This window comes from Agrilus planipennis, unplaced genomic scaffold, assembly GCF_000699045.2.
Source record: "Agrilus planipennis isolate EAB-ADULT unplaced genomic scaffold, Apla_2.0 scaffold1, whole genome shotgun sequence".
In the NCBI taxonomy this organism is placed as follows: Eukaryota; Metazoa; Arthropoda; class Insecta; order Coleoptera; family Buprestidae; genus Agrilus; species Agrilus planipennis.
This window is the reverse complement of record NW_020442466.1, coordinates 3015284-3024339: the sequence shown is the minus strand read 5'-3', so window position 1 is coordinate 3024339 and position 9056 is coordinate 3015284. Positions and strand designations below refer to the sequence as shown.

Below are 9056 nucleotides of genomic sequence, written 5' to 3'. Positions count from 1 at the left end.
TTCTAACCATTCTTAAACCTAAACTTTACCTAACCTAACCTCACCTAACATTAAATATATAAAATCCTATGACATTGTTAGTTACTTAATTCAATTTGAATAATTTCAAATTAATATTGCATATTAATCCACTATTAAGTAACTAACAATGTCATAAGATTTCATATATTTAAGATGTCTGGTGTCGTTTCTTCGAGTTTTGGCCAGCAATACCAGACCTAGGGAATTTAGAACCAGTCTAGGGAGAAGCAAATTTTTATTTAACTTATAATGTTTCATCAGACATTCCCATTTGTAGCATTTGTGTTTTCAGTAATTCTACAAGGTCCTAAAATTTGTTGTTTCTTCCTTACAAACTTCATTTGATGGATTTGGTTCCATACGTTCACTGAAGAAGTTATTTACCTACTCCAAATGCAAGAAAATCAATGATATAGGTAAACCAATAAGTAATAATGCATTTCTTTTAATATTCAACACAATACTCTCAATAGAAAGTAAAAAATTATTTGTAACTTCATAAACTATTCCACAATTACAACTTTGATCAAATGATTACCATAGAGCAGAGGCGGGAAACCACATTTAAATTAGGTAGTAATAAAGGAGGTCGCATAGGCTGATATATCTATAAATGCGACTTATGAAAATACAAACTACTAATAAAACCACAGCATGTAATTCCTGTTGTGCTTAACAAATGAAACTTTCTTGAAGGCCGCACAAAAAACCGAGAAGGTCACAGTTTCCCTACCTCTACCCTGAAGTTTCTGTTCTTCGGTTGCTTTAATTTAACTTTTAAAAAAAATTGTTTCAGTGTTCCTGGTGACATCCACAACTTGCCGCATCCAACAATTGACGTTGCCACTCGTTCCATCTTCTCTTCCTGTTGGATCGTTAGAAAAAGAAGCGCAAAAGGGTGAGTGTTTTTCTATTTTATTCATTGTTTACTTGCCTTTATTCTTCTGGGTTTATATTCTTAGCTCATTGGTCAGACGACTAATTAGTTTTATCATAAGGTATCAGCCTTTTTGCCATAATTATGACATAAAACAGGCATTTATACCATCAAATCAATCACAATGCGCCCAAACCAGTGGTGAACTACTGTGTTTATATCTGATAGTCACGTTTTCTGTACGAAAAATCCATAATTGTATGTAGTACATACATTGGAATCGATCATGGGGTATAAAATGCATCATTGGAGAGGCATCATTTCTTCAAAATACAACGTGGGGTCGTCCATAAAATACATTCGCAAATAAAGGGTGGGATATGACAAGCGGGGTGTGGGGTCTAAGGAAATGTGACGTTCGCAGTTCATCAATTTTATTTTAATTTTTTTCTTAACTTCTAAAATTATTTATTACGATCTTTGCTATTTTTAATCTAAAGAAATAATTTAAGGGGGAGGTAATTTTTGTGACGTAATATTTATTAGGGGGTTTATGTAAACTATTATTATATGTGTTACCGGAAATGTATGAAATCCGTCATTCTATACAATTCCTAGGAAATGTATATATTTCCAAAAATCGCCCGGAAATGTATGAAATAAATTATATTAGACTCATTTCCTAGGGAATTTATACATTTCCTAAATAGCAATCAGAAATGTATTACAAGTAATACTAAGCAGGCAATAATACGACAGGCCGTTTGGAGATGAACGTGTATCCATTGGTGACGTCATTGTTTGGTTAGGGAGATTTATGACAGATTGGAGTTTTTACAATGTCCCTGCCCGCAGGAGGAGGAATAATGTGACGAGGTTATCTTTATTTCAGCAAACATGATGACATTGAATTTTTAGTATGTTGGACATTTTCATATAATTTTATTAGCGCACACGTTGTATCGTTCTAACTTCAAGTCGAACCTAAAATCTATTGGCACCACAAGATTCTACGTACTTTTTTACATCTTTTACTTCTTTTAAAGTTTTCACACTAATGCTTTTCTGTGGCGANGTTCTAGTGGTATATATGTTACCGGAAATGTATGAAATCCGTCATTACATATAATTCCTAGAAATTCCTAAAATCGCCCGGAAATGTGTGAAATAAATTATATTAGACACATTTCCTAGGAAATCTATACATTTCCTAAATAGCAATCGGAAGTGTATTACAAGTAATTCTAAATAGGCAATTATTCAGCAGGCTTTTTGTAGATGTACCTATATCCATTGGTGACGTTATTGTTTGGTTAGGGATGAGATTAATGACAGGCTGTAGTTTCTTTAATGCCCCTGTCCTGGGGCTGATTTGTTACATGTTAGAATAATGTGACGAGGTTATCTTTGTTTCTGCAAAAACGATGACATTGAATTTTTAGTATGTTGTAATGGAGCATATATATATATATGTTGGGCGCGGATATCATAATGAAGCATAGTTTTCGAAGACATTATTCCAACATATCAGCCTCTTCCGGCGGGCCGGGGTATAAAAGAAACTCCAGTCAGTCATAGATCTACCTAATACATGTATACATCTCCAAATCTAACCTAACCATACATTAACGTCCCCAATGCATATACATCAGGCGATCGCACTAGAACTGCGTAAACACAGATAACACTGATTCTCAGTTTATTAACGTGTTTTATTAATTTTATTCGCGGAAAGCATTAGTTTTATACATTTCCTAGTACAATATCGGAACTTCATACAATTCCTAGGAAATGTTTACAGTTCCTAGGATATGTGTGTATTAAAAAATCTTTGAAACAATATTTTATAGATTTCCTAAATAGCCTCTGAATTGTATACAACTCCTAGATTTCAAACATTTCTGGTAACATATGCATATAAAAGTTTAAATTACTTTTGGGTTGATTTTATTTTATTTTGCAAATGTACCCCCTCAAGAGTACAATGTTTGTAAATTTTTAATAACTCGCAGTAAATTTTAACGTCACTCGTCGTGTACATAAAATGGTTATGATTTCTCAAATTTAATGTACCAACACTCAATAGCTGATAGCACAAATTGTTTATTATACAATTTAGACATGGTGTTTATTTTCTATTATACCTACTGATATTTGACAAGCGAGTTGTTATCTTTTATAACGTTCAAGATAAATTCGCTTTACGTTTTTGTAAAACAGCTCATTGGAATTTAAATTGAAATTTTTCGCTTGGCAGTTATTTTGCAGGCGCGTTTTCTATTAAAATGATAGGTTCGGGTGGGTTACAAGTTTATGCAAAGATTAAAATTTTATGAAGGAATCGGTTTTGCTCACGTTGCTCCCTTTTCCGTATAATGTTCTGCATTTACTCGAATCATTGTTTTCAACTTTATGTGCCAGTGAAACAATGCATTTTTATTACTGTCTGCCATATATTTTAGCGTAAAGATTATGAATGTAGGGTATAGCTTCGCTATGTAGCAACGTCGTAGGTAGACACGCGTAATAATATAATAACGACCGGAAGTCGTAAACAGCGAAAAATTCTTACGCTAGCCGGAATATTACTCAAACAAAGGATTTGCATTAAATAATTAGAGCAGGATGCTTTCCCTATACGTTTACCTGTACTTTTATTCTCGTTTTTCCCCTTCAGCAACGCTTTTTAACGGTGGAAACGAGGAGTCTCGCTCCTGTTTAACAATGGTAGATTATGGGCAAGATACATTTCTGTTCTGTCAGCCTTACGAGTTAATTTTGTAGTCAAAAATCAATTTTGTAAGAAAATAGTTCAATGTTGATTACAAAAATGCTTTTTTTTGGTATTGGTTTAGTTTAGGGTTCAAAATTGTATTCAAAATACAATGGATTTCATTTATTACGACCTTGGTTGCAGCGACCACTCTGTTATAGCGACGTTCAATCTAAGTCGTTTGAATTTAAAGCATTTTAGTACAAATTTCATGTGGCTATAGCGACTTCGGCTGTAGCGACTGTTTTTAATGAATTATTTCTAAGAAATTCCTAAAAATCCCATGCAGATATACCAACCGAAGTCGGCCACCAAAAACACAAAAAACTTTTTTATCTTTTGTTTACATCAACAGAGATGGTCAGCAACTATGGTGACCTTTACAATTGTTTATAAATGTTCAGTTACACAGTGATATTCTGAGTAGCAACTGTGTCTGTATCTCTTTACTTTTGACTGTAACGACTTCCGGATATAACGACGATATTACAGTAGTCTCTTCATCGTCGTTATATCCGAAATCCACTATATTTGAATATTTAAATATCCATAATTTAAAAAAAAGATTTGAAATTTAAATATTCAGATATTCAAATATGTATCTAAACATTGGAATATCGTAATTTTGAAATAAGCGGATGTTAAGATATCTAATTGGGAAGTTACTTTATTAAAATATACACATACTTAGGTACATATAATTCTAATAACACAAACAGTCAATTTGATTGAAATATTTGGTTCATCGAATATTTGATTGTTCAAATACTTGTTCATTTATACAATTGTACAAATTCACAAGAAAGGATTCCATTTAGACAAGTCGTAAAGGAAATTTTGATTTTCCATAGATAAATGTACCTAATACACTCCTACTCCCCATCTTGCACATGGCCAAAACTTGTTTTCAATTAATAACGGTTTATTCAACTAAAAAAAGTTATAACTACATCAATTAGTACACAATATTTCTTTTTAAGTTTTTATGCTTAAACTACCCACTTTTATGCTTAAACTTAAACTACCCACCCTACCCTACTGTTCTGTTATATCCTCACATATTTTTTTTGCCTTCCATTTTCATTTTATTCTTTTCTTTTAAAAATACAAACTTATTCAAAGTTTTATTCTCCACACCTTCTTCTAATACATGCTTCATGTTTTCTTTCTCAATTTCACAACCCTATCATTTTTCCCCTCCTAGTTTAACCAGTATTTATTTGCATTACACTAATTCCTCATTCTAAATCTTGCTATTACCTACCGCTATATCCTTATTCTTCAATATTCAGGTATTACGTCATCTTGCCAATCATCCCACAACATTCTTCTGCATACTTTGAACATTGGATTTTTCTCAAATCTTCCCTTATTTTCATTTCTTTACATTTTCTCTTTATCATATTACTTACATCCAATCCCTTGTTTTCCCATTTACTTAGTTGTTCCTTACTTATTCTCATTTCCTCTATAGCCTTATCCCTTTCTTCGTCATATCTGTTTCTCATACCTATTCTTAATTATTTTTCTATATCTCTTTTCTTATATCGTCGTCTTTTAATTTTTCCAGCTTTTCTTCATATTTGCTCACTCTTCTTCTTGCTTCTTCTACCATTTCTCCACATTTCGTTTTTCTCCTTACTACGTAGTCTGGTGTGCTTCTTTCTAAAGTTGGGACCCACATTATATATATTTTGTAATTTTTTTCTATCTGTTCATATTTTATCCACCCCCATACTTCAACCCCACAAAGCAAAATACTTCTTATACCAGAATTAATCAACATCATAGCTTTTGTCCTACTGTCCAAATTGTCCCTAAAATTGTCATTGGCTTTGTACATTGATTTTTTATGTGTATCTCATCATTATTTTCCCTCAACATGCACTCCAAGTAATACTTTTTTTTCACTTTTTCCAATTTTCTTTTCTACCCCTTGTCTCTCCAAATTTTTTCGCCATTCAGCCGTAAACCTTTTTTCTTCATTTACACCAATATATAAATTCACTGGGAAACAGTTTTGCTATTTCGATTCGACAATATAAATCGCATTGTCCTTTTATGATATTCCTAAGTAAGAAATATTAGATTGCTTATCAAAAAAGGGATTTTTATTAAAATTAAAAGTCATCTATGTAATATCCGACCTTCAGCCATAGAAACAATTATATTTCTATAAATATATATGAAAATTGAAAGTTTTTACTGTATATTTACCGTTAATAACAAGAAGTTACACTATTTATGTATTGTATAAAAATTCAGGCATAAAAGTCGTCACAAATATAAAAGGAAGAAAGTCAACGTGCAATAAATCTTTTGCATACACTTTTCAATAAGTTGTTTTCTGGTAATATATCATAAACGATTGATTTAGGAATATCATAAATCAATCTGCATTGATGAAAAATTTTCTGTAATTTGCAAATTGTTACATTTCAAGTTGACTATTCTATTTACATAATAAATATATAGCACCCATATAGAATTACAAGCTAGCTAAGTTCTGGTAAACCGTTTATGGCTGCTTTAAAGTACCCAGGGCAATAAAAACTATAATAGAAATGCAAATACCTGCTCTATTGTAAAACAGAACTGACAGCCACTTTGCGAATATAATTTATAAATTTATGGGTTCTTATTATGAAACTTTGTGAATTTTACAAACACCTTTTATTTGAAATAACTTCTGTGAGAAGATTTTTTGTCTTTTTTTTCTTTAATTCGTAACTTTGCATCTATTTGATCCTAAAATGGGAAAACTGCCTGATTAGCGATTTTGAGAAGAATTATTTATAATGTATATACAGGCCTGACGCTGGAAGCTGGCGGAAATTTTAAAATGACGTGGATGCGCGGTGGCAAAAGTAGGCAGTTTTAGGTATAACGATTGCAGCCCTCTTTCTTCAGTATTCCTATCAGGGGCGTAGATTAAATATTTAAAAATAGGGATCAGTGAGCAAGTAATAGACAGACAAACAGAAGAACTAATTGTTGATGTTGGTGACAGTGATAGAGATTCCCATGATGACTGTGAATGTGAAAACTAACTATAAAACAAAAGCAATAGGTTAATTTTTTCTTTTTGATAAGTCACGTTTTTACATTATTTTCTAGTACGCTACTGTCCCATCTGTATTAATACTATAATTTACGCCTACTGAAAGCTTATTTGTGTATCGGTTCCAAGTGACTTACCCAAATAGGTCATAAATGGGAAGTACCTGCGCGACCGCTCGCCAGCTTCCTTCGTCAGACCTGTACTTCAGTTTAGTTCTTTATACTTTGCCTAATACCTTTTACATTCTGTTAGATGTAGGAATACATTAATAATTTTGTCACTTTCGTAATTAGGAATTTATGCCTTTTCGTATCATAGCAAATTACAAAATAATATATGTATCGTATAATACTGGTTTCAAAGCCTTATTGCTAAACATGGTTCGTATTACATGAGCTGTTTGCTCCTTGCCTGGAGAACCGGGATAGGCCCTAGGGACTAGCCTATACGAATAATGGTGGCAAGGCGGTAGGAACCATTTGAAAGTAAAATGAGCCCTTCTCACTCGGAAATTTCATTTCTTTTTCCCTAAATCTGAATCGTAATATAGGTACGCATTTCACTATTTTAAAATCCATCTGTAGCGGGAAAATAAACCTGTCTGGAGAAAAGGCAACACTTTATCATTTCGAGCGTTTATTAAGCCCGGATAAGGGAGAGGCGGAGGGAGAGAAATGCGCAAGAGAAAAAGAGAGCGAGATTATAATGAAAACTCCAAAGAAATTTGTCTTGTCTCGGTGTGAATTATGCAAATGCTAACCGCCGAGTGGAAACGCGCTCTTAAATTGCATTTCTGGCGCTATAAATAACAAGGAAAACCTTAACGCTTTCCTGCTCGGGCCCTTATTTTGACGAGGCTTTTAGGGCACCGTTGTGGTGTGCGGATTGTGACGGTTGCTAAAGGGAAAATACTTATTTGCCACACACTTCGAATGAATAAATTTCCTCCTGGCATGGAGCAACTAAAAGAGGGTGCTCCAAGAATGGAAAACGTACCCGACGCAAGGGCGATGCTAATACCTTAAAAGGTTCTTTCATTGATGTCCGTTCTAATGCTTTAATCACTTATAAATATTTATGAAACGCAGATCGTTTTAGAGTTTTAATTATTAGATTCGTGACCGATAGTACACAAGTTTTAAAACAGCAATTTACTTCAAGTCAAAAATAACTTTATTATCTAATATCTATTGTAAGAGAATGTTCCCAAACCGCAAGTTATTTTGTAAAACGTTTATACGAAAACCAGACCGAAATCATACCGATAAGTCCACATTCCACATGTTTCAGTTTAATTTTAATATTTTTTTTGTCGTTAGAGATAAATTTGCTTATCATTATTCAACCTATTTTATNTTAATCACTTATAAATATTTATGAAACGCAGATCGTTTTAGAGTTTTAATTATTAGATTCGTGACCGATAGTACACAAGTTTTAAAACAGCAATTTACTTCAAGTCAAAAATAACTTTATTATCTAATATCTATTGTAAGAGAATGTTCCCAAACCCCAAGTTATTTTGTAAAACGTTTATACGAAAACCAGACCGAAATCATACCTATAAGTCCACATTCCACATGTTTCAGTTTAATTTTAATTTTAATATTTTTTTAGTCGTTAGAGATAGATTTGTTTATCATTATTCAACCTATTTTATTTTATTATATTGGAAATTTTCATAATTTCAAATGCATACAAGGTAGTCAAATATCTCTTGAATGTTCTTTTGCAAACAATAATAGACCGATTTGGTCGCAATGGTCAGGTTCTGCGAAGGTCTACGCAACCACCTTTGTTAATTTTACTATCGATGCTCTTCAATTGTATGCAGGTTAGAGGAATTTCATAGCTCCAGGCGGAGTCATACCTTGTTGGGTTTTTTCCCTTTTTGACTTGTAGCTGCTATTCTTTTTGGATACCAGCTATTGGTGGTGGCACCAGAGCAATTTTTGATTTTGTCACATAATTTGGAGTTTGTTACGTTTTGTTCTTCTTGTTAACTTGCGTTTTTAATTCATATTTTCTTCGTTGTGCCTATTGGGATCCGTCAAATGGGCATACACTATGTGGTGGCAAAATTTATAACTCGAATGAGGAAAAAATTTACATAGGAACTGTGCACGCAAATTGTAAAATTGTTTATTAAAATAATAAAACACGTTAAAAAAGTAAAAATTTTTTTGATGATGGAGTCGACGAAGTTTTCTTCTAAAGTTAAATTAAATAAAAAGTTAATATGTTCAGTGAAAAGCTGCAATAGCACTTCAGACATAGATCTTCACTCTTCACCTACATTAACTACTTTCCAATAAAAACTAACC

General features: G+C 32.7%; 1 protein-coding gene across 1 annotated transcript in view; it reads left to right on the top strand.

Annotated features, from left to right (window-relative positions):
- Positions 1 to 355: 355 nt before the first annotated feature.
- The window catches only part of LOC108733690, a 268094-nt gene continuing 259393 nt past the window's right edge, over positions 356 to 9056 (top strand). The window contains exons 1-2 of the mRNA XM_018464984.2: positions 356 to 437; positions 818 to 919. The gene's annotated coding sequence lies outside the window, so the exon portion shown is untranslated. The remainder of the gene's footprint in view (positions 438 to 817; positions 920 to 9056) is intronic.